Genomic DNA, 26449 nt, shown 5'->3' with positions numbered 1-26449 from the left:
ACCAGTGCAACTTCAGGATGCCCTTCTACTCCTGAAAATGCTGCAGCCCCTCCCTTCTCAGAACTTCAGTCCAGACAATCCCCTCTGTCTGGAACATCCTACCCACCCTCACCTGATTAAATCCAATTCACCTTTCACATCTCAATTCAAAAGCTACTTGTGCAAGACAGCTTTCCTGACTAGCCCTCCTACCCCAAGTCTAAATGAGATTCTTCTGTTGTGTATGTTCCGGTAGCTTCCTGTGTTCATGTCACAGTTTGTACAGCCATTATATAACTGTGTGGTCCTTTCATTAATATCCATCTTCTACAAAAAACTGTAAGCTGTATCAAGACAGAGACTATGCCTGTTTGGCTCACGCTGGATTCCCAGAGCCTAACACAATGGCTGGCCTATAGTAGGCACTCAATACATTTGCTGAATGAATAAACAAACCATATCACATCCTGACACTCTACCGTAAAAAAATGGTCAGGCCAAATAAAGGCACAGTGAGGAAGATATTTAATAAAAAGTCTGTTCTGAACATTGCCTAGTCAACTGGCTCTACATACTATCAGCACTAGTAAATTGATTGTTCTCAGGTGAATCTGGTTTTATCTTGATCTGTGCTATGATGACAACCTTGACAAAAAATCAGTTTAGCCTATGGGTAGCATAATACCATAGAAGGATTAGGTCAAGCAGCATGTTACAGAAACCCAAAATAACAGTGGCTTAAACAAGGAAGATACATATATTTCTCCCTCATTGTAAACAAGATCTATAGAAGTTACCCAGGATTGCTATGGTGCTTGATGGTGATAAGGACCCAGGTTCTAGCTACATATATTTTTTTTTTATTTATTTTTGAGATGGAGTCTCACTCTGTCGCCCAGGCTGAAGTGCAGTGGCGCGATCTCAGCTCACTGCAACCTCAGTCTCCCAGGTTCAAGCAGTTCTCCTGCCTCAGCCTCCCGAGTAGCTGGGATTACAGGAATGTACCACCACGCCTGTCTAATTTTAGTATTTTCAGTAGAGATGGGGTTTCACCCTGTTGGCCAGGCTGGTCTCGAACTCCTGACCTCAGGTGATCTGCTTGCCCCAGCCCGCCTGCCCTGTACCCCTCAGCTGGGATTACAGGCGTGAGCCACTGCGGCTGGCCCAGGTTCCATCTGTCTTGCTGCTCCAGTCTCTGCAGCATCTGCTTCTACTTCATGATCCACAATGGCTGCTCAAGTCCAGTGATCTCTCCCAATTCCAGGCATCAGGAAGAAAGAACGGGATAAACAAGGGCGATAATCCCCATTTTTTGAAATTTCCACACAAATCCTCTTGCCAGAATATACTCACAAAAGCATAACTGGCCAAAAGGTAAGCTAGAAAAAATTGTCCTTTTTTTTTCTTTGAGACATGGTCTCGGTCCTCCAGGCTAGAGAACAGTGGTGCACTGAGACTGGTCTCAGTCACCCAGGCTAGAAAGCATGGCTCACTGAAGCCTTGGTCACCCGGGCTCAAGCAATCTTCCAACCTCAGCCTTCCAAGTAGCTGGGACTACAGGCATGAGCCACCATGCCCAGCTAGTATTTTATTTTTTGTAGACATGGGGTTTCACCATGTTGCCCAGGACGGTCTCAAACTCCCGGGCTCAGGCCATCTGCCCACTCTGGCCTCCCCAAAGTGCTGGGATTGCAGGTGTGAGGCACGGTGCCTGGCCAAAAAAAAAAAAAAAAAAAAAAAAAACAACAAAAAAAAACAGTCTTTAATCCAGGAGAAACATAAATAACTTATAAAGAAAGAAAGATGGGCCGGGTGCAGTGGCTCAAGCCTGTAATCCCAGCACTTTGGGAGGCCGAGGCGGGCGGATCACGAGGTCAGGAGATCGAGACCATCCTGGCTAACATGGTGAAACCCCGTCTCTCCTAAAAAATACAAAAAACTAGCCGGGCGAGGTGGCGGGCGCCTGTAGTCCCAGCTACTCGGGAGGCTGAGGCAGGAGAATGGCGTGAACCCGGGAGGCGGAGCTTGCAGTGAGCTGAGATCCGGCCACTGCACTCCAGCCCGGGCCACAGAGCGAGACTCCGTCTCAAAAAAAAAAAAAAAAAAAGAAAGAAAGATGACAATGGGGAACAGTCAGCAGTTTCTTCCACAGATTACTCAGTGCAAGATAACCAACTGTCACTGAGTTCTGCAGCGTGTCTTGGTTTCACTTTTATTTTCTATCTTGATAAATTTTTGCAGCATTCACACTGTCCCAAAGGCAGACTTAACATTTCACATTTTATATACCTGCCAGTTCTATTGCATACAGTTCTTGCTTTAGTAACTAGTTTTTGGGAGTTTCACTATCTCAATGGATTTCATACTCTGAAAAACATAAAAAAATGTGACCAGGTGAACACTTATATAAAAACTAATGCAACCAGTCTGCTTCTTCTCAAATGGTTTCAATGTAGATTTTCAATCAGATAAAGGGCCTTGCATTTTTCTGCAAATCTCTCTAATATATTCTCTTATAATATATGCATTTTTGGTAATACAATTTCTACATATCCTAAAATAACAATAGTTGAATTATTGTTTATAGAAGAAAATCTAGATTGAAATATATATATTCAAGAGGTAAGCCAGGCATGATGGCTCACGCCTGTAATCTTAGCACTTTGGGAGGCGGAGGCAGGTGGATCACCTGAGGTCAGGAGTTGGAGACCAGCCTAGCCAACATGGTGATACCCCGTCTCTACTGAAAATACAAAAATGAGCTGGGCATGGTGGTGCATGCCTGTAATCCCAGCTACTCAGGAGGCTGAGGCACGAGAACCACTTGAGCCCAGGAGGCAGAGGTTGCAGTGAGCCAAGATCGCACCACTGCACTCCAGTCTGGGCAACAGAGTGAGGCTCCACCTCGAAGAAAAAAAAAAAAAAAAAAAAAGAGGTAAGTCAAGCCAAGTCAAGACCTTCTTTTAAAAAAACAAAAAATTGTTCAGACTTCTACCACTAAGCTCTTGGCATTTCAGAAATTAAGAGAAAGAGCTGGGTAGGAAGCAAGCTGGTAATCCCTAAAACTGTTCTAAAAACGGCAATCTAGTGACACTAGCAACAGTTGCTAGAAGCTTAAAGAAAACCTCCACAAAATTGCTAGAGATGCTTCCTCACTTGTTTCTAGCAAGTCTCTCTCTGTGGGTGACAATGTTTGTGCCCAGTTTAGATTCAGTGTCTCCACAGCAGTCTTGAAGCAAGTTTTTTTTTTTTTATTAGCCACAACAACATATAAGATTTTACTGTGCAAAAAAGTCATCTCAGAAAGCCAGATCCAAGGACATGGTATACTAGATAATAAACAAATTTCACAGTTCGATAGCTACCTCCCCACCCCTCACACCCACAACACCCTCTCTTAAAAGTAATTGTCTGCTCTTTGCAATCAGGAAGTTCTACAACAACCCAGCCTATGATCAAAGCCTCTCCATCAGCTTTCTCCACATGCATAATCCACAGCTGGCAAAGACTCAGAAGCATCTTACTGAACATGAATAAATTTGATTTTTGGACTGGAGGTATGCAAAATCTTGTTATGCAGCCCACAATAATCATGCATTTTAAGTCTATTCCTCCTTTCCAGGGCACATCTTCTCTCTTTTTGGATCAGCATCCTTTTTCTGAGGCCTACCAAGAGATCAGCCCTGAAAAATTAATGGGGAATGTCCTATAATCAGAGTAGACTCTCAGAAAAGCTAACATCTTAAAAGAAGAAAAGGAAAATATAATTAAATTTGTCAAAGTATGAGGATGCTAACAAATATTACACACACATACATACACAGAGGACTTAGTCATCAAATAAGCTTAGGAAACACTAATTAAATAATGCAAATGGTTTCTTTCTTGTAGACCTTCTCAGAGCCTTTAATACTGCCAATATGCATTATGGATCTCCAAGAGGGGCACAGTAAATAGATTTTCTACTTGAACTCTTGTTCACCAGAGCATCTTATATTAGGCAAGCACTCTGTAGAATCACATGGAAAAATGCTGATCTGGTAAGAAATATATCAAAATTAAATAGCAACTATCTCGGGTCCAGAAGTTTATGGTAATTTTAATTATTCTATTTCCAAGTTCTCTATCATGAACTTGTATTGCTTTTACAATTTGGAAAAAGTTATGTAAAATTTAAAGATAACATTTGAATCTATATTAACATTTTTAACAAAAGAAGTTTCAGAAGGTAAGATTTTTCTTTTTTATAAGAAGTAGAGGTACTTATTGTTCTTTAAGATTTATTATATGCCTCCATTGTGCCAGGTTTTGATAGTAATACGAGTAATAAAAAGGAAGAATTATTTCAGTGATTCACTACATAGTGCTGGTGGCCTGAAAGAGGAAAAGAAACTCTTTAAAGAGTTCTTCCTCTGCTAATAAATAAGCTGAAAGCCTTCAAACATAATAAAAATACTTGTACAATATTAACCTTAAAAATATATATTACTGTGCTTTTCTTCCCTAACCATTAAAAAAAAATCTCCCTTTAGGTTTAATGTCTGGATTTATCTTTTTTAAAATACTCTCTATATATAAAAACTTGCTAGGGTACATTATAAATAAAACTTTATCAGTAGATCCTTGTTAAACTATTACTTATTATTTCATCAATTTATTGAATGCCTATTATGTGCCAGGAAGTGCACTATTATTGAAAAATTCAATGAAAACAGGTCCTTCTTCATGACTAGTTTATTTTAGTAGCTGATTATCTAAACAAATGTAATACTACTTACAAATTGATAAACAGTACAGAAAAGTTAAAGTTAGATCTATGAGCAAGTATTTTATAATAGAATGGCATTTTATAATATAATGGTACTTCATTTCAGTTTGATAATCACAGCAACTTGGACAATCTAGAAAAGTAAAATCAAATTTTAATTCTGGCCAAAGGAAAACCATTTTCAATACGCTTGATCCTAAGGCTCCCTACATTTCCAGTTATACCAGGTTTCTCAAAAGAGACGGGAGGAGCCAGACATCAAAGTCCATCTTCAGCAAACCTACAAACCACTTTCTTGCTAAAACATTTCTATCCCCCATTATAACCACAATGACTAGATTAAACCGGTATGGCCACCTCTCTAGGTTCCCCATAAACAAAAGGACTCATCTTCTAACCTTACCAGGCTGTTCTCCCTATGGCAAATTCTTTGGCAATGCTGGAATGCTCCCCTTCTTTCCAGCTGAGAGGGAGGTCAAGAATGGTTAACAGGACACTCTAGTCTAGGAGCATTGGGACTTGATTCACCTATCAAGAGAGGCAAAGGACATGCTTTTATTTACCTGGACCTCAACACCCAAGATGAGACCAGAAGGTCTCAGAGTCATCTCTCTACAGCCCAAAGGGCAGAAACAGGTGAATTATGTCAGGAAAAGCTCAACTGTAAGACCTGTCAGTCTGCTAGGCTAACCATAACCAGATGTAAGGGTCACAAATAGGCACAAGTTCCTTTGCTTCCAGACCTGGATAAAGAGATCACATTTTGTGACAAGGAACTTAATAGCTTAGGAAAATTGTGTTGCCCTGCCTAATTACAGCTCTGCTGGAACTCAGTTTCTAGAAAGTGTTGAGATTTCCTCCAATTTCACTGAGCAAGTGCTCTAATGATTGCAGTAGATCCACAGAATGATATTAGAAAAACTCTTTATTTAGAGGAGTTTCCATGAATCAAATAAAAACAAAACAAAAACAAAGTCCACCGTTCTGAAGCATTTACTATACACATATGGTGACTGCATATGTAATACGTTTCTAGTTCATACTGCTGAATGTCTTAAGAAGTCACTATTCCAGCCAACAGCAGGAAGAAAGACTCAAAAAAAATAAAATAAATAAAACCCTTAAAGAACCTAAGAAACAAGGAATCCAATGTCACAGGAATACAGCTTTAAGACCAAAAAAAAAAATGTCTTAAAGAGAAACTTGGGCCTGAACTCTACATTTTGTATGTGTTAACTGAATCCTTGCTAATAAATTCAAGTTAGTTGGGCCTTCCTAAAACTAACATAATTAAAATATAACTGAAAACTCAGAAAATCTGCAGAGGACTATCTTAGTCTACTTGGGTTCTATAACACAATACCTTAAACTGGATATAAGGTTAACTTATAAACAACAGATATTTATTGCTCACAGTTCTGGAGACTAGCAAGTCCAAGATCAAGGTGCCAGCAGATTTGATATCTGGCACAGGCCTGTTCCTCATGGATGGCACCTTCTTGCTGTGTCCTCATGTGGCAGAGAGGGCAAACAAGCTCCCCTGGGCCTCTTTCATAAGGGCACTAATCCCATTCTTGAGGCCTGAGCCTTCCTGACCTAATCACTCCCAAAGGCTCCACCTCTTAATGTGATCACACTGGGGATTAAGTTTCAACATATGACTTTTGGTGGGGACACAAACATTCAAACATTCAAACCATAGCAAGGAAGGACATAGGACATATGTGTGGGCTCAAATCGGGGGAGTTAAGAAATCAAATAGTATTACGAATAGACATTGAACTATTAATCTTCTGCCCAGGAATGCAAACATAAGATGACATAGGGATAAAAGCGAACACTCATCGCTGTCATCCAAAACAAAAGTATCAAAACCAAATACTCCTCACAACTGGGAGACACATCTCAAAGCACAAAGAAATTCAACCCAACTTAGGTGGCTATAACTGGCAGAGGAAGCAGCTGCTACTAAAGTTTCAACTTTCTTAATAGCTCATGTCAGCAGCAACACAAAAGGTAGAGTGAGTTTTTTAAATGCTTGGACAAGACTCTGTTAAGCAACAACCTATAGCGTAATGGGAAAATTGAGTTAAATTTGTGCGTCACAGAATACAATGGCAGTAGAAGAAAGCCACTTCCCACCTTCTTATTAATTTAGCAAAGAAGAAGAATGTGTCATCAGCTTCCAGACTGGTCAGTATATAAGCAGCAGGCAGTATTTTTTGTTTACCTTCCTGTCTTTCTGAATGATCACTCAAACATCCATTTACAATGTTTCTAATATTATTTGCTAATATCATGTCCATTTATTGTCACCAATCATATGTTGGGATAGAATTGAGACAAAATACCATGTGTCTCATGTGTCAGAACTCATCTATCAGTTGAAACTGTTGCTGGGGAGACAGAAAAATGGAAGATGGGAAAAATCACAACATTTACAAAGACAGCTTACTATTCACTTTCTACCCTATCAAATCTAACTAATGCCAGGCTGTGACTTGACAATCTTTTAAAGATTGCTGACTCTACATCTCTAGCAGTTATGCAAATTTTCTCTTTAGCTATGTATCTCCGTGTTCCAGCAAAATGACCTATCATATTCCACACAGGGTAAAAGCATGTGTGTAAGTGGGTGACCCTGTGGGTAGCCAATTTTGAATTTACAGTTGGCCCTCCATATGATGGGTTCTGCATCTGCCATTGGTTTAATTCAACCAACCACAAATCTAAAATATTTAGGGAAAAAATAAAAAAATAAAAATACAATAATAAAGGCCAGGCATGGTGGCTCATGCCTGTAAATCCAGCACTTTGGGAGGCCAAGGTGGGTCCAGATTTTGAGACCAACCTGGCCAACATGGTAAAACCCATCTCTACTAAAAATACAAAAAGTAGCTGGGAATGGTGGCGCAGTCCTGTCATCCCAGCTTCTGGGGAGGCTGAGAGAGGAGAATCACTTGAACCTGGGAGGCAGAGATTGCAGTCAGCTGAGATTGCACCACTGCACTCTAGCCTGGTGACAGAGCAAGACTCCATCTCAATAATAATAATAATACAAATAAAAAGATATAGTATAACAACTATTTACATAGCATTTACACTGTATTAGGTATTATAAGCAATCTAGAGATGATTTACAGTATATGGGAGAATATACATAGGTTATATGCAAATACTACACCATTTTATATCAGGGACTTAAGCATCCCTGGATTTGGCTATCTACAATAGTCCTGGAACCAATCCCCCATGGACACCAAGGGACAACAACAGTATACATACACAACTTAGTTTAAGAAAAAATATGAACATTTTGATTTACAAAGCAGATAAAATTGAGGGTACTCATTTACCTTACATAATAAAAAGGCCATTTGCTATAGTTTTTCCTCACCTAAAGGGGAAGGGAGAAACTTAACAGCAAAACTGTTCGTAGGGTTATTTTTCCTAACAGTGGTGTAAACTGCCTATCCCACAGAATTACCGTGAGGCCACATTCCTTATCTGTATGTATTACTCTATTACTCTAAAATCTCTCACATTTAGGGAAAATTAGAAGGCCAGGAAAGTGAATCAAGACTGATCAAATAAAAGCTGCACCTAAATTATTTCAGAAACATTCCAAAAACTAAGAAGGAAGAGAAATAAAATGTATTCCCTAACATAGTTCTCAGCTATCATGTAACCCCTTTTACCAAATTGAGAGTAGAAAACAGAAAACAAGAAAAGGGAGGGGTGAATAAATAGTTTGAAATCTATCCCAATGCTTCATCCCAAATGACCTGCTGTGTCCCCAAACCAGAAAATAACATCAGGGACATGAGCACAACATGGCCACATAAGTCCTGATGAAGACCAGTCTTTGAAGAATGAAATGTAAGGAAGACATTGGGTGAGAGAGGAAAGTCCTCCTATAATCCCATGAATGATTGTGCCCTGCCTGCATAACTCCTAGATTTTTATTTTTATTTTTATTTTTATTTTTAGACAGTGGTCTCACTCTGTCACCCAGGCTGGAGTACAACGGCACTAACATAGCTCACTGAAGCCTGGAATTCTTGGGTGCAAGCGATACTCCCGCCTCAGACTCCCGTGTAGCTAGGACCACAAGTATGCACCACCACAACTGGCTTTTTTTTTTTTTTTTTAAGAGATGGGGTTTCACTATGTTGCCCAGGCTGGTCTTGAACTCCTGACCTCAAGCAAATCATCCTGCCTCAGCCGCCCAAAGCACTGGAATTACAGGCATGAGCCACCTCACCCAGCCCCATAACCCCTGGATTCTTAAATCATTCTGCCCAGCCATCCCTACAATGGGACCTTGAATTCCCAGGTCCCTGATGCTGCCAACCATCTCACTTATACTGCAACAGTCTTCCCAACCCCCTATGCAATCTTTTCCCATTGTAGCCGCCTTACCCTGTGTTGCTGCTAGATTTATCTTCCTGACACACATTTTCTACACTCAAAACACCTACAGTAATTCCCCAGGATCAGTCACTACTCAGAGTGACGTTCATGCATTCCCTCATTTCATCCTCACTATAACACTATGAGATATGTACAATATTATTGTTCTTCCCATTTTAGAGATGAGGAAACTGAGGTACAGTATGGTTGGCAACTTACCCAAGATTACACAGCTAGGAAGCTGCAGAGCCAGAATTGGAACCCAGGTGACCCAACTTCAAGCCCAATGCTCACACTCCCCATGTTCTAATGTCAACAAAATAAAATCCAAACACTCCAACCTGGCAACCAGGTATCTCTGTATCTTTCCAGTCTTGTTTCTCTTTCTTTCCCTTAGTTCCTTCCTTACTACCTAGGGTGATGCTGTTCACAGTGCAGTCCGTGTGGTTAATATGGGTTGACTGAATGAATGTCCAAGCTAATGAATGAACAGTCAGTTTTTATTTCATTCAAGCATGGTCCTTATTTTCAATGTCACAGAAAAAAATTGTTTCAGCTTCTGCCCAGGAAGTCTAATCTCTAAACATGACACCAGGCAGCAAAGAGATCGCACGAGAACTTACTAGGTTAATTATTCATCTGCTCACTGTGAGCAAGGGCTTCCAAGCAAGGCAGCACTAACGGATCTGCATCCCAGATGTGTAACAAGTCACATCGGGTGGGGTAGCTGGGCATAGGTTGCCGAAATATGGCTCCCCAGTCCAGGAAACAGATTCCTTACAATGTAACTTTTTGTTCCCTGAAAGAAAATTTAGCAACCCTATCATAGGGAAATCACATTGACAGAAGTCCTGGGTACCTAGAGTGCAAAACCAATTCTTCTGTATAAATTAGGCTTTGTCCAGTGGCAAGAAGTGGGATAAAATCAAAACCCAAACTTAATTTGTATCATGCGTGAGAGGACACAAATCATTCACACAAAACCTCTTGCATAATCCCCATAGCAATGGACTGAGGCCATATTATTCCCATTTGACTGATGAGGAAACTGAGGTTTAAAGATGATGAGAACACCCAAAACCACACAATGGAGGCAAGACAAGAACCCAAGGCTCTCTCCAAATCAGGCCCAAGGGTCCCAGCTGTGAAGAGTGGTCACTTTCTAACAGTCTCTTCCCCACACATATAGCCTCTGTCATGACAGAGGAAAGTTCTGCTCAATTCAGACCAAGCGTCCAAACTGGGCTGGCTAAGCCTGAGGTGAAGAGGGAAATGACTGGGGACAGGGCTCCCCGATGGACTTAAGAGACTCACTCCAACAAGTGTGTGCAGCAACTAATCACTAGGGACAGGGTATCCCTCCTCACCATTCCCCTTCCCACCTCCACCTTCCACCCCAAAAAACTACCCAAGCAACACAGAAGTAGAGGGAAAAAAAAAAGTAGCCATATCCACACTTGTCCCTCCTGGCTGCCTGCCCACTGCTGCTGCAGGGACAGAGTGCAAAACGCAATTATCTTTAACCTGGTTCGCTTTATGTGTCAAATTGGAGAAGGGTTCTGGATAAGATTAAATTTAAATGAATGAACTTTGGGTGAAACAGGTTGCCCTTTTTAAGGTCGGTGAGAGTTATCCAATCAGTTAAAAGCCTGAATAGAAAAACACTGGCCATCCCAAGCAAGAGGGACTTCTCCAGCAGACTGCCTTGGGAGTGGAACAGTGTCATCAGCTCTCCGGGGACCAGAGCCTGCTGGCCCATGCTACAGACTTGAGATTTCCTAGCCTCCATAAGCATGTGAGCCAGTTCCTTATAATTTAATATATATATATATATATATATCTTATAATTCCTCCATGATCATGTAAGTCGATTCCTTATAATTTAAATATATATTTATATATATTATACACATATATGTATGTGTGTGTGTGCATATATATACAGAAAGAGAGAGAGAGGAGAAAGACATAGAGACATAGATATAGCTCCTATTGGTTCTGTATCTGTGGAGAACTCTGTCTAATGCAGGGACCAACTTGCAGTGGAGGACTGCTGTGGGAACTAATCGTTGCTGCAAACATGGGAGGCTCTCTGGGGAGACGAGGGGGAGGAAGTCAAAGCAGGGGTAGCATGTGGTGTCCATGTGGCAGGAGATACTGAAGTATGTGTGTTTCAGGAAGTGATGATGGTGGGGGTGCTGGAATTGAGTAAAAGTTTTGTTGAGGGAGAATTAACAGTTTTAGCTATGCATGAAGAAAGTCTCTTGAAAATTCTGTAATATATAAGAAAAATGTGGTATACAGCTGATCTTGGTTATGAAAATCCCACTAGCTGGCCGAGTGCGGTGGCTCATACCTGTAAACCCACACTTTGAAGGCTGAGGTGGGAAGAGGAGTTTGTGACCAGCCTGGGAAACATAGTGAGACCCCATCTCTACAAAAAAAAATACAGTAATTAGCTGAGCACGGTGGTGCGTGCCTGTAGACCCAACTACTTAGGAGGCTGAAGCTGGAGGATTGCTTGAGCCCGGGAAATCCAAGCCAGAGCAAACTATGATTGTGCCACTGCACTCCAGCATGGGCAACAGAGTGAGACCTTGTCTCAAAAAAAGTAAAGAAATTTTAAAAGAAATTTTAAAAAGGAAAAAAAGAAAATCCCACTAGAAAACGCATTTGACAAGTAATTTTTATCAAGTCACTAAACCTTCTTGAAACAGGGCAAGATTGGTATTACTAAAGAGGAAGAGTTTCCCAAGTTTGATCTACATGTGGGAGAATGTGGTGGCCACCAACATACTTTTATTCAAACAGTACACTGGGGAGCAAAAAGTTTTCGTAACACAGACAAGAAAATACACAACATCCTATTTATTTTAGAGATGTAATTTCAGCAAACACACTCAATAAAACACATAATCTCCTCATCAGCTGCACTAAAGTTTATTTTTAAACAGAAATTCAAAATATTTAAGCCATAATCCTATCACAGCTGCAGGAGGATCGTCAATGTAGAGTTATAGGTTTACATTCACTCTCACCAAAATGTCTTTCATTACAGCATTTATTTTGAGAATATTTATCATGTTGATAATTAAAGCAAAAAAGTTCATCTACATTTTACTTTCATTATCAAAGAAGTTTTCAAAGAAGTTTCTAGGTTTAAAATATATAAGACAGTTATTAAGATTAAAATTTAAAAGCATGTAATGAAAATCTTAATATGGAAAGTGAAAGACTAATAGAAGAGTGGTGACTTATTCTAGAAATCATAATCTACTCATGAACTTCTTTGTGGTGGCATAATTTTAAAATTGCATTAGACAATGACAGTCTTATCAGGTAGGGTATTTTCAACTGCACGGACTAGCCAACTAAAATGTGCTTAAGCAATTTGGACATTGATTTATCTCTCTTAACGAAATCTCTAGAGGTAGGTGGTCCTAGGCTCAGTAGGTCAGTGACCAGGTAGTTCAGTGGCTCGGTGATGTCATCGTAGGTTCAGGCTCTGACCATCTTCTCATTCTGCCAGCCTTGGTTGTTGGCAACCATCTCCTTGTGATTCCAAGATAGCCGCAGGAACAACACATCATCACACAAGGACGTCCAAAGCAGGAAAGCTGGGGCCAGGGAGAGGTAATGGGTACATATCTCCCTGCACCTGTTTCTTATAAGGGAGGAATATCTTTCCCAGAAGACCCCAGTTGACTTCCATGAAGTCTCACAGACCAGAACAAACTCACATGCTCACTTCTAGCCAATTTGTGGCAAATGGGAACAGGACTGCCACTAGCAGAGAAGCCTTCATTCATTCATCCCCTGAGGCTGGGCACACTGCAGCTGAATGCCTGAATAAAGCTGTGGTCTGTTAGCAAGGAAGAAAGTGTGATGGGCAGTCAAGAGTGCCTCCCAAATGTAGGCAAAGAATAGTAGCTTATATTGTTGAGCACATCTAGTACCAGGCATCTTACTATATACCTTATGAGCATTCTCTCATTTAATTCTCACTAGCTAGAGGCCATTATTATCTCTATTTCTCAGATGAGGAAACTGAGGCACAGAGTAGTGATACAGTTTTTCCAAGGTCTGCACCCAGACAAGTGGTAGAAATAGGATTTAAATCCAGACAGTCTGACCCCAGAGCCAGCTAAGACTTTACGTGGGTAACTGCAAAAATGTAGAAGCAGAAAAGACAGCTGACAAGGCTACAGAATTCATTTTGGGTGGCAAGTTAGTTAAAGGAGAAGAGTTGTAAAGCCTTTCAAATTTCAGATGAAACACATCTCACTTCACCCATCTTCACTGCATTATGCTAAGAAAGAAGAAAAATTCTTGTGGTTAACAAGCTTTATAATTTTTCTTTTAAAATGTATTTTATTTATTACCAATATATTTTAAATGTTTTTAAATTCACATATATTGCTAAAACCATAACAAAGATGTTTACTTCTTGATAGATCTTTTATGTATTTTATTACAATACATGTATTTACATTTTACTATGCTTTTTTCCAAACCTTTTTCTTTGTTTACACTGTCTTCCTGAATATGTTTTTGAGTAGCTTAAAAACATTTCATATTTTATTTGTCTGTTGTTGTCCATCCAAATTCCTTCTCATTTGTCACCATCAGAAATAACAGCACAATAAACATCTTTGTTCTTACAGCTTTTTTTTCCTTTAGAATAAATTCCAGGGAGTGGGTTACTAGGTCAAAGAGTCTGGACAATTGTGTGACTTTTTACATCCACTGCCAATGCGTTCTCCAAAAGAACTGAACTAATTAACATTGCTGCCAGAAATGTAAGAATATACTCGTTTTCTGAGATCACATCAGCCTTGTTTTATTTATATTTGTATTAGTTTTATAGCCATTTTTTCCCTTCCATTTCTTTGATTTGGAGTGGAGTGTTTTATATCGGTGTACTTGCAAGTACTTCCTCCTGTGAAAAATCTGTTCTTACTCTTTGCCCATTAATCTTTCTGGATCTTGGTGCTGTTGTGATTCACATATTTCAAAACAAAGTTGGCTTAATTTTATTTCTGCAAACTGAATGCAGACTGAATGACTGGTTCGTCTAGACTTACACTTGGGCGGACCCAAATTCCAGCTTGTTTCCTCAACCTCCTAAATTTCAACAACTGAGGCATAAATGTCAATCTTAGCTATAAAAATATGAAAAAGAATGTTTCCACTGCTTAGTTTTTTTTCTTCAAAAGATATACTAGGGCTGCTATATTTGAAACTTCTAAGAGTAATATTAACATTTATGCATCAGTCCTTGTTTTCATAATCAACTATAATCTCCAAATAAAGGATTATTCTTTCAGTATGGGAATAACAGCCATAATAAAATATCTTTTCTGTCTTTAGCCTGAAATTGCTAAGTATGAAATCAGAGGTAGAATAAAGCAGTATCTTCAGATTTTGTTTTGCTTAAATAGGAAAAAACTCCTCAAAATAATACATACACTAAAACTATTTAATCTTTCAGCAAAAAAAAGAACAGGCATTGGTATACACACACTTTTGGACTCTACCACTCTGCCTGCTACCTGTTTCTGTTACCTAAATATTTTTTCCCAAACCAGAATCCCTAAGAGAGACTTAAAATACAGGTTCCCGGTCCCCCGCCCCGCCCCAGGTCTAACAAATCAAAAGCCTTAGGGTTGCATCCTGAATGTGTGTGTGTGTGTGTGTGCGCGCATATATATATATAATATATATATTATATATATATATTTTAAACGGAGTTGGAGTCTCACTCTGTCACTCAGGCTGGAGTGCAGTGGCACGATCTCGGCTCATTTTTTGTATTTTTAGTATAGACAGGGTTTCACCGTGTTAGCCAGGATGGTCTCGATCTCCTGACCTTGTGATCCACCCGCCTCAGCCTGTCTCACGCCAGGCGTGAGCCACTATATTTTTTAAATATTCCCCAAGTTTTCAAATATTTTAGCTGCAAAATTCTCTTTTAAAACTAAATCTTTTTAAGAACCATAAGACAAATATTTATATTGACTTTTAAATGCTGCTAGGCAAAAGACCTGTATTTACTCCTGCACTGCTTTGAAAAGAGTTTTTGAAAGACAATTTACACCCTTAATTAATCCTTTACCTAAGAAAGAGTAGAGGCCAGAAACAAATGTTTTTGACTTTTTATAGTACCTGACTGCTTTAAAAGCTCTTTGTAAGCTGGCCATAGGCACAGATCATGTGGCAGCCAGTATCAATACTCATAAGTCTAATTTATCCTCAGGATGTTCCCTGAAGTATTCAGGAATTCTTAGTCCTATTACAAAGATTTTGTTGTTGTGATAGTGGTTTTGTTTATTTAGAAAAATAAAAGTCAAAATATAAAGTCAAAAAATAGCTCCTATATAAGGATGGTACAACCATGAGTAATTTTATTTTTTCAAGCTTTTCTTTAATGTCTTGAGGAAATGATATTTATACTTCAGGGAAAATTAAAAGGGGAACATTAAAAAAACCTGGTGGTATTCCCAATTTATCTACTGATGGCTTTTGAATTCTCCTCACTGTCAGGAGACTGACATTATTTCAGTTATTAAGATTATTAGAATCTTATTCTAGGATATCAGTAAACATAGTGGATAGTTTATTAATGTATTCAGTAATGTCAATATCCACATTATTCTTCTGCTATATATTATCTACACACACACACACACACATACACACATATTCCACATATCAATAAAAATAGTAGGTGGTTTAATAATGTCTTCAATAATGTTGATTTCTGCATTATCCTATTAATATGAATTATGCTATATATATTTATGCCATATATATGTGGAATATACATATAAAAAGAAACCTGGAAGAACTTGAGACCAGAAAGATATTAATGTAGACATCTCCATAAGTCAATTCTTTCCTAACTCTCCAAGATATTCCCATGTAGGTGTTTAAATCACAGAAAAGTACTTCTGCTAGGATCTCGCCTAGGTAAAGAGAAAGCACTGCGGTTAGTTTAGTCTTCTTTCTGTGGCCCAGAAAAAGAAAGTCACACTATGCGAAGTGGGCTATGAGGAGACACAGACAGGCGAGTCTATGTGTGCTGCAAGTGAAAGAGTTAACTATTTACAAGCCCACTGATGCCTCCAACACTGGCTAAATCTCATTATTCTGCCTCATTCCAGAAACACACTCACAATCTGCACAGGGTTCTTGCAAGATTACACTAACGTTTCTTAGCCCAGCCACCCAAAATGGGAGTAGTCTGTACACAATTCTGTAATACACAGGCAGCGAATCTTCTGGCCTCACTTAACTAAAACAAGCAAAAGTACTCAATAACTCCACATGGTTTCATGTTAAACTTCCAACTCCAAGGCCAGGCATGGTGGCTCACGCCTGTAATCCCAGCACTTTGGGAGGCCAAGGCGGGCAGATCACCTGAGGTCAGGAGTTTGAGACCAGCTTGGCCAACATGGTGAAACCCCGTCTCTACTAAAAATACAAAAATTAGCTGGGCATGGCGGTGGGTGCCTGTAATCCCAGCTACTTGGGAGGCTGAGGTAGGAGAACCCAGGAGGCGGAGGCTGCAGTGAGTCAAGAACGCACCACTGCACTCCAGCCTGGGCAATAGAGTGAGGCTCTGTCTTAAAAAAAAAAAAAAAAAAAAAAACTTCCAACTCCAGCCTGTAATTAGCCAGAAATGTCAGTACTTTCTGAACTATCCTACCGAAGTGTCCTAACAGCAGAGGAGCATCTCTTAAATATAAAATGAATTATTCTCCCTTATGGTTATCTTTAAAATTCTTGCAAATGTTCCACCTTAGTGTGTGTGTATATGTGTATAGACACACATACATACATACACACACACACACACACACATATATATATTTGCCTTAATATTAAAATCATGTTTCTTCTAAAAGTAGGGGGGAAATTGATACTCTAGGAGTACTGATACTCTAGGAGTATATTCCACCTTACTGTGTGTGTATATGTGTGCATAGGCACACATACATACATATATACACACACCCATATATATACACATATATTTGCTTTAATATCAAAATCATGTTTTTTCTAAAACTAGGGGTAAACTGATACTCTAGGAGTATGTACTAGTTGTACTGTGGAACTTCATCACGTCCCCAGCAGGGTGCACACCTACCAGGTTGCCGGCCTTTTCCAAAATGCTCCCCTTCCATCCGTGAAATACGTCTACAAATCAAGTTCCTAAGAGCTATTTGTCCAAGGTGCTGCCCTGAGGCCCAAGGCAATAGTTAACTGAACCAGAGAAGTACTCTGCTCAGGGCAGCCAAGGAGATTCCCTGTCCAGAGAATGTGAGAAGGAGATGAAAAGTGAGTGTCAGTCTCTCTTTGGCTGAACCTGTAGCCATATGTTCTACAACTGTGTTCCAAGAAGTCTGAAAGGCGGTCTTTAGAAAAGGAAGGAATGAAGAAGACACTCACAGAGAAGCAGACACTAGCGGTAGGATGGGAATGCTGCCTGTTCCTCGCATAGCCCTGTCTGTGGGGTGACCCTTCCTGGAGCTGGGCTCCATTCATTTGGAAGCTCAGCTCCCTGAGTGGTCACCTCAGCACACACAGAACACTTGTGTGAGAAACATAAGCTAAGTGACAAAAAAGGCAGGCACAATAGAGCAGCCTGGGGCCTTATTCAGCAAGAGGTAAATCACTTGCTGTGGGCATACCCCAACTCTGAAAGAAAAACCAAATTAACAACCATGCAAGCTCCTATTTGGATATAAGCTAGGTATCCCTTCTTATCTAGCAAGAAGGAATAAACCTAACATGGCTTGCATTAAACGTCATAGTTTTGGAATTGAGAATCTAAATTGTAAGTTACGGGCCCAGAACAAAAAGAAGAACTACAACCCTGCCTGTGAACTTCCTTTTTTCCAGGCTGTTACATGCTTTGCTGTTGCCACCCCCGACTGTGTGGTAAGAGGCGACCCCCTGGGTTTCCCCATCCAGGCTGCCCCATCGAAGGCAGCTACACAACGGCCAGGAAAAGCCAGCCAGAGCCAGTAGGGCTGGAGCCCTGACAAAGGCAACGACGCTCCTGGAGTCAGATAATGAAAGCCAGAGCAGGAAGGACCCTGCGCTTCATGTAAGACGTTCACCAAATAAAGAAATGTTTAATCATGCATCTGTGCTGTACATTGCAGGGACCTTTGAAAAGCGTAATGCCTGGGTGCAGTTTAAGAATAAGGAATCTTAATCTATCTGGCCTAACTTTAGAAAATTGTTTGGAGAGGATTCTTAAGATACTCTGAATTTATACTTTCTTAACGGGGGCTGTCTTTTGTATATGTGGTTTGTGAGAAAAATGTGTGAATGATCTGTAATTTGAGTCTGTTTTCAAAGCTTAGATATAGTATCATTGGATTATATCGTTTTCATTTAATGCTCTAGATGGCAGAACACTAAGACCTAAGAAATTAAAAAGGGAAAGATTTCAGATAATGAACTAGTTTCTAGTGACTGTCCAACAGTGGACCAGGCTCGTTTCTAAATCACTAGGTGTCTAAACTTGACAACAGTTAAGACTAGACCCCTAACTGTCAGGAACATGAGTACAAAAGATTCCTGCTGTTCTATGATGTGTTTCTGACTATGTATCTTTGAAAGACCTTTCAACTTTAATGCTCCAACATTTAGATGTCCTCCATATACCAACAGCTTTATAAAAAGTAAACGTAAGCACAGCAGAGACAAAAGACAACTTGAACACAAGTTATCTACATCAAAGTAACAAAACCAAAGTGCATTTGTCATTATATCAGGAAATAAATCAAACTGAGATAGATGTACAGGAAAAAAAAAAATATATATATGTCACGAACCTGAAGTTAAACATCTACTTTTCAGGCTCGAGTTTTTAAAAAATACACTTCTAAGATTCTTTCCCAAGAAGGTTTCATGTATATACAAATACATTAATCCCCCTTAGAATAGATTTAAAACAAAGGCCTTGGTGTTTCAGAAAATGGCACAAAAAAAGAGGAAGATGTAAGGCCCTGTGTATAAACAAGTCAAGAAGCTCGTATCCCAAGCTAATCGCTCCTATGCAATTTGAGGCAGCCACATCACCCTAGTCCAGGACTTCCATGTACTCCCAATAAATCGTAAACTGTCCTGTAAGGGGGCTTCAGCCTTCTCATAGATCACAGATCAAAGGCCAAGTATATAAAGAGAGAAGAAGGAGAAAAAACTGTATTCATGCTTTGGGTGCCTCAGGAGGTACAGAAAAGAGAGAAGTCAGTTGATGTCTCCAAACCTCTAAAAGCAGCTCATCTTCAAAAACAATGGAAGAATAGGTGAAAACACCAATCCAGTCCCCAAGAAGCAAGCGCTCTCCTTGCACAGGTTTAGTGTTTAAAATTTCAGTTGCCTGAGCTTAAGCAGATTCCAGGACTCTCTTGGAGGTGGCAGCTATCATTGTGTGGGATTTCTTTATAGTCAAGGTGATAAGATCTCTTTCAGATCATTTTGCAAAGGAGGTCAGCTGGACAAATGTAAGTACCATGTACACCCACCTGGGAAAGCTAAATATTTACCAGTTCTGTTTGGTATGACAATAGTTTTTAAGAGGTTTTTCTTAAAAAACAAATTAAAAGCACACAGAAAAACAGAAGTTTTTTTTTTTTTTTGATTAAAAGAATCAACAGACAGTAACAGCTTTTTAGTGATTATTATAAAACTTTGGGGAAAAAACAATCATGACTTTCTTCAATTCCTTTTTCTTTTATTTAATATCTTAAAACAATTCAATATTTTTGCACATTTTTTTATTGTGTAAAGGATACATAAAATTTACCATTTTATAACTCAAAGAGTATAATTGGATTGTTTGTAACACAAAGGATAAATGCTTGAGGGGATGGATACTCCATTCTCCATGATGTACTTATTTCACATTGCATGCATGTATCAAAACATTTCATGTACCCCACAAAAATATACACCTACTATGTACCCACAAAAATTAAATTTTTTAAATTTACCATTTTAACCATCTTTAAGTGTACAGTTCACTGGGATTAAGTACATTCACATTATTATACAACCATTACCATCATTCATCTCCAGAAACTTTTCCCCATCCCATACTGAAACTCAGTGCCAATTAAACATTAAATTGCCATTGCCTGCTCCCCTTATCCCTGGTAACCACTATTCTACTTTCTATCTCTCTGAATTTGACTACTCTACGTACCTTATATAAATGAAAATCATACAATAGTTGTTCTTGCATCTGGCTTATTTCACTTAGCATAATATCTTCAAGTTCAGCTATGTTGTAGCACGTGTCAGAATTTCCTTCCTTTTTATTTTTATTTATTGTTTATTCATTTATTTATTTTTGAGATGGAGTCTTGCCCTGTCACCCAGGCTAGAGTACAGTGGTGCAATCTTGGCTCCCTGCAACCACTGCCCCAGGTTCAAGCAATTCTCTTGCCTCAGCCTCCCAAGTAGCTGTGATTACAGGCATGTGCCACCACACTCGGCTAATTTTTTTTTTTTTTTGTATTTTTAGTAGGGATGGGTTTTACCATGTTGACCAGGCTGGTCTCAAACTCCTGATCTCAAGTGATCCACCCACCTTGGCCTCCCAAAGTGCTAGGATTACTTTGGGAATTCTGTACTTGGCCAGGATTTCCTTCCTTTTTAAGGCTGAATAATATATATATATATATATATATATATATATATCACATTTTATTTATCAATTCATCTGTCATCAGACATTTGAGTTGTTTCCATCTTTTGGTTATTGTGGATAATGCTGCTATGAACATGAATGTACTGATACCTGTTCACCTCTCTGCTTTCAATTCTTTTGGATATATATCCAGAAGCAGGATTGCTAGATCAAATGGTAATTCTATATATAACTTTTTGAGAAACCACCATACAGGTTGTCATGGCAGCTGCACCATTTTACATTCCCAACAGCAAAGCACAAGGTCTTCAATTTCTGCACATCCTCACCAACACTTGCTGTTTCTGGTTTTTGGATAGTCACCCTGGTGAGTATGAAGTGGTATCTCATTTGTAATGGTTTTGACTGGCATTTCCCTAATGATTAGTGATTGCTTCATTTTCTTCTAAATGGTGTTTCAAAATATATCTTCTTGTTTTGTTTCAGTATCTCTTTCTGTAGGATAGAAATGTAATGCTTGCTCTGAGTAGACATTCATGTGCTCTGAGTAGATATTCATGAAGTGCTTTGGGAGTTCTGAAGAACTTCCAACACACTAAAACTAAGAAGCCAGGGTTTCCATTATTCAGGTCTCAACCAACTACCAAACGTTGCAGCCTGGACAGAAAGATATTGCCAAAAGTTTCCTTCTAGGCTCTTAAAGACTAGATAAAGCAGTCTTAAGCACAGCCCTTCTACAAAGGCAATAACGTAAGTTTTTATTGTCCAGGAAGATTAATGAACTGGGTGAGTAAACATGAAACACAGGATGGTCCCAGGACTCTGGGTCCAGGGATGCAAGTTTGGGCCATTGAGTCCAGCACTGCAGCTCCTACTAGAGGCCTCCCCTGAGCAGCTCCTGCTCACATATACATAACCGTGTCCCCCTCCCAGAACTACACACTAAGAACACAACATAGCAACAGATTCACTTTAAAAATAACTTCATAAACCTAAGAAACAAAAACAAAGGTACTTGGAATATATGGGAGTTAAAAATCCAGTTTTGAGACAAGTCCTTGTTAAATTCCCTGGATCTTGGTTCCTCCTGTCTAACCCACCATGATTTCCCAGACTCCTGCAGATAATCTCTTTCCCTTCTGCTTCTAAGCTGATCCAACCCTCCTTAGGCTGCCTGAGAAAATTTCACTTTCAAATCTTTTCTCTTTTTTGTTAAACTGTCATCCTCCAACACAACAGTGTCATAGTCACTAATTCAACAGCCAACAAGCATATGCCGCAGACTCCAATGTGCCAGGTGCACTGAGTTTGGCACTAGAGACACCATGATGAATAAGACCAGGCCCCAGCAGGAAGGACTTGCCATAGAGGGAGTCTGCCTTCTCTAGGCTCTTACTTTATCTAAAATGCTAATGTGTCTCCTGGGGCATACAACCACCTTTTGGTCATCTATAAATAGAGTCACTTGCTATAACTCACTGAAAAGAATGTGGTCCAGGAGTTTCACGTTTGTGTGGGATTCCCATGAGTGTGCATGTAATTTGAGGGTGAAAAGAAAAAAGAAAGAAAGAAAAGAATGTGGTCCAATAAAGAACATAGGCCATACTATGTTATATGACCTTGAGCAAAATCACTCATCAGTGGCCTCACCTGAAAAATGGTAAGACGACTTTTCCTAGAAACAGAGACCTGAACCAAACAGTTTTTTAAAGGGAAGCTCATCAAATGCTTTTTTGCCAACCAAAAAAAAGAAGGAAAAAATATAGGCCGGGCGCGGTGGCTCAAGCCTGTAATCCCAGCACTTTGGGAGGCCGATACGGGCGGCTCACGAGGTCAGGAGATCGAGACCATCCTGGCTAACATGGTGAAACCCCGTCTCTACTAAAAATACAAAAAACTAGCTGGGCGACGTGGCGGGCGCCTGTAGTCCCAGCTACTTGGGAGGCTGAGGCAGGAGAATGGCGTGAACCCGGGAGGCGGAGCTTGCAGTGAGCTGAGATCCGGCCACTGCACTCCAGCCTGGGCGGCAGAGCGAGACTCCGTCTCAAAAAAAAAAAATATAGACAATATTTTCTTTAAAAAAAAAGTTTCTTTTCTAATTGTTTTCTTTTCTAAAAACACAACTCTGTATGCCAAAGATAAAGCTTTGATGACTGTACACACCCTGTCTTCTTCCACAGTAGCTGTTATTACTGCCGAGCCTTCTGAAAAGTGTTTAAGGAGAAGTGATGACAAGGGACCCTAGAGAATCTGAGACTTTTCATTGCTAAACACAAACTCAGAACCACGCTTGAGACGTTATACTGCTAAGACAACAAGAACATTTGCCTCAAATCAAACAAGAGACAGGGCTTGCTAACTCCAGTGATGGCCAGAAGAGACAGGCTGCAAGTCTAGTTTATCCTTATGAAGAAGACAGGATCTGAAAAAAACTCACACCTTGAAATCATCTCTTCTGTGTGATGGGTTAAGAGAAAAACCGAGGGTAAAATGCAAATTCACATGCAACTAGAAATCACAACTAAAAATCTATACTGTATGGTATGTGCTAGGCTTTACAACAAGAATCTATCAGAAACAGCTTACTTCCTACCAGCCAGGACAAAATATTCGCACACTGTTATACAAACAAATCTTCCTAGCCATACGGTAGTTCCCTCTGATAGAGCATTCTGGGCAGAGAGCAATAAACAAAATCCAGACAGGAAGTAGCCAGAAAGAATAAATGGCACAGCTTTCTGGCAGTATCTTCTTGTAGAGAAACAAGGGACAATTTTTTATTTTAATAAAATTATCTTAGAACCCAGACCCTAAAATTACTTATTAATATGATTCCCCACAGAGGTAGGGGAGTTATAAATGAGGTTGCAGTATTTTGGCTCCATTCCTAGAGTCAACATCATGAAGTAAACTCTATTTATTGACCACTGACAACTCCAGAATCAAATTCCCATCCAGAATGAATAATTTTGACCTACCCCCTAGTGGATGCCCTTTCTGAAGCCTTTTCTCATTTTAAGGCATATGGATTTGTGCTGACAGAAATTCCACGTAAACATTTCAACCTACCAAAATGACTGCATTCTTTACATAGGAGAATGTTTGAAGAAACTACAGTTGCTTTTAAGTTAAGATTGACAGGCCAGGCATGGTGGCTCATGCCTGTAATCCCAGCAATTTGGGAGACCGAGGCGGGTGGATCACTTGAGGCCAGGACTTCAAGACCAATCTGGCCAAGAGATGGTGAAACCCCGTCTCTAATAAAATTACAAAAAATTAGCTGGGCATGGTGGAGCACACCTGTAATTCCAGTTACTTGGGAGTAACTGGGAGGCAGAGACAGGAGAATCGCTTTAACCCAGGAGGTGGAGGTTGCAGTGAGCCGAGATCATGCCACTGCACTCCAGCCTGGAAAACACAGTGAGACTCTTTTTCAAAAAAAAAAAAAACTTTAGATGAACAAAACATTCAGAATTTACTTTCCTAACATGGATATCTAAACAATACATTAAGCAAGATATAAATATTGCATGATATGGTCTGATGCTGTCTGTGAATAATAATGCCTCTTTAAAAGGTGTTGTGTCTTCCCTGCACTGGGCGCAGCTCTCCTGCCACAGCCCCCTACCCCCTGAAAATGTACACCTGCTCCAAATTCATCTCCACTCCCTCCTTGGTCAAGAGCGCCTCACAGCTGCTAAGCCATCCGCTACCTGCAGTGGTGCTGAAATGACCAGAGACACTGACAGGTGAGAACCTAGCAGCTTGGCAGTCTCATGTCCCCTTACCTCATTCGTCCCTGGCCGCAGCTTCCAAACCAGTGCCATTTCAAGGGACACTGACACAACAGCCAAGTTCATTGGGGCTGGGGCTGCCACAGTTAGGGTGGCAGGCTCTGGGGCTGGGATTGGGACTGTGTTTGGGAGCCTCATCATTGGTTATGCCTGGCACCCTTCTCTGAAAAAGCAGCTCTTCTCCTACGCCATTCTAGGCTTTACCCCCTAGGAAGCCATGGGGCTGTTTTGCCTGATGGTAGCCTTTCTCATCCTCTTCGCCCTGCGAAGCAGACGTCTCCACCTCCCATAGTTCTTTCTCTCATGGCTCATCAGCCCTGTATATTTCTTTTCCTATACCTCCCCAGGTGGCCTGGGGAACATCGTTGGCTCGGGGTTTGACAGAGGAAAGACAAATACTGTATTAATAAGAAAAAGAAAAAAAAAAGGTGTTATGTCAAGTTTGAATTTGCCTAAAAGCCACAGCAGTACAGGAACACTGAAAGGCAAATGTCACTATTCCAGTGTAGCAGAGGCTCCTAGCTGTCTCCGCAGTATCCATCTTCTCTTTCCTCTGTAGTAACAGAAGCCTTAGCTGGGCACATGGCTGCCTCCCTAAAGATTACATTTCCCAGCCTCCCTTGTAGAAAAGTCATTATGTGATTGATTCTGGCTAATGGAATAAGATGTTTTCAACTTCCAGGTCATGCTCTTAGAAGGAAAGGAGGCTGGAAGCCCAGTGCAGTGGTGTGCATCTGTAGTCCCAGCTACGCCTGAGGTTGAGGCAGGAGGATCATTTGAGCCCAGGAGCTTGAGACCAGCCTGGGCAACATAGTGAGATCATGTTTCTTATTTTAAAAAGAAAAAAAAAGGAAAAAGAAAAGAAAGAAGGCCGCCCTCCTCTTTCCTACTTCCTTTTCCCATGGTGATAGAAAGTGGAGCAACTATCTTAGCTGAAAGAAAGAAGCTATGTGGTAGAGATAGTAATAAAACAAAACTTTATTCCTAACATTATGGAGTTATCTTCTCAGTCTTGGTTTGTTTATGCTCAGACCATTATAGATGAGAGTAAAATAAACTTCTGTGTTCTTATTTTGACCAAATAAGTATCCCAACTAAAACCTCTCTTGAAGCACTTTGAATTCAACCGCTATCTTTTGTTTTGACAGCCATTCCTTAAGCAGAAAGCACCCTGGGTTTCTTGAAGGGAATTTCCCAGCATGTTTTCAGAGTGCACTGTCAGAGTTTGATGATAGCATCAACCTTTTTGAGTTTTTAGTATCATTTTTCACAATCCTTGAAGTCAGAGCTACAGTAAATAATTCATAACAAGGGGTGGCTTTCCTCCCTTTCCCTCAGGGCATCCTCACAGAAGGAGAAAGTCTTCAGCTCTAGCACCCATTCAGTAAAGGGCTTGTCTTGTCTTCCTCATCTCTGTCTCTAGTCAGAGATGACTAGAATCCTTCACATCATTTATAATATGGGAACCTTTCCTTCACCTTTTCCAGACCCCCGAGGGTGAATAGAAAATAACATTTCCCAAGTGCAAGAAATCAAAACCCTTGACTCCATATCCCAAACAAAATGGACAAAATACTTAGGTCAAAGTTACCATGTCAGCTTTCACAGGCTCTTTACAAATTACATGGTTTTCTTTGAAAAGACAATAAACATTCTCAATTGTTTAATGGTCATTGCCACTTACAAAATGAAAACGATAGCTGGCTCAATGACAAGGACAGTAAAAGAGTCAGCAGCATCTTGGGCACACTGAGAAAACCCAGTAAACCTCCCACAGAATTCAGTCCTCATAGAAATATTCTGTCCAACATCAACTCCTAATCC

General features: G+C 40.1%; 1 protein-coding gene and 1 pseudogene across 9 annotated transcripts in view; one reads left to right on the top strand and one right to left on the bottom strand.

The window, feature by feature from the left end:
• ANKRD44 (ankyrin repeat domain 44) overlaps positions 1–26449 on the bottom strand; it is a 354082-nt gene that overhangs the window by 276897 nt on the left and 50736 nt on the right. The window lies entirely within an intron of this gene.
• On the top strand, positions 21166–25320 carry LOC104676759 (annotated as a pseudogene).

Source organism: Rhinopithecus roxellana, chromosome 14 (assembly GCF_007565055.1).
Source record: "Rhinopithecus roxellana isolate Shanxi Qingling chromosome 14, ASM756505v1, whole genome shotgun sequence".
Classification (NCBI taxonomy): Eukaryota; Metazoa; Chordata; class Mammalia; order Primates; family Cercopithecidae; genus Rhinopithecus; species Rhinopithecus roxellana.
Note: the sequence above shows the minus strand (reverse complement) of the source record. Positions and strands in the feature narration are given on the sequence as shown.